The sequence below is a fragment of the Carlito syrichta genome, unplaced genomic scaffold (assembly GCF_000164805.1).
Source record: "Carlito syrichta isolate Samal-C Ts95f unplaced genomic scaffold, Tarsius_syrichta-2.0.1 Scaffold306948, whole genome shotgun sequence".
NCBI classification, from domain to species: domain Eukaryota; kingdom Metazoa; phylum Chordata; class Mammalia; order Primates; family Tarsiidae; genus Carlito; species Carlito syrichta.
In genome coordinates, this window is record NW_007251044.1 from 17,625 (window position 1) to 18,209 (window position 585).

The 585-nt window shown below is 55.7% G+C and overlaps 1 protein-coding gene across 1 annotated transcript in view; it reads right to left on the reverse strand.

Moving 5' to 3' along the window:
* Positions 1–585, reverse strand: part of MYBPC2 (myosin binding protein C, fast type) — a gene marked incomplete at its 3' end in the record, with an annotated part of 22,347 nt that overhangs the window by 16,092 nt on the left and 5,670 nt on the right. The gene's annotated exons all lie outside the window — the stretch shown is intronic.

Genomic DNA, 585 nt, shown 5'->3' on the forward strand with positions numbered 1-585 from the left:
TCCACTCACCTCAGCCTCCCAAGGCGCGGGGTGACAGGCTGAGCCACCGAGCCCGGCTTGGAAATGTCTTTTGGAGGGTGGGCCCCTTGTAGCACAGGCTTCTCCTGCTAGGTTAGTGTTCTAGGAACCCACCAGCATCCATGTACCAGCCAGCGTTATTGTGAGAGGCTGCCTTCGGCTTCAGAGAATTTCGGGGGAAGACTCTTTCAACAGATTTGCCCATTTCGCGATGGGTGATTGATGAGCAAGCACACCTGCCCACACCACGCTGCGTGTTCAGCAATTTTTGGCCAAAAGCGGCATGACCCCCGTGCCCCACCCACCCTGTTTGCCCAATTGCACTCCGAGGGGCTTTGTCGTTTGTTTGTTTCCCTGAATGAGAAAATCCCTCAAAGGGAAACATTTTGCCAATGTGGAAGAGGTGAAACAAAAAAACAGCAGAAGCACTAAAAGGCATCAAAATGGACGAGCTCAGCCGGGCTCGGTGGCTCAGCCTGTCATCCCGCGCCTTGGGAGGCTGAGGTAAGTGGATTGCCTGAGCCCGTGGGCTCGAGACCCGCCTGGGCAGCGAGACCTCATCTCTAC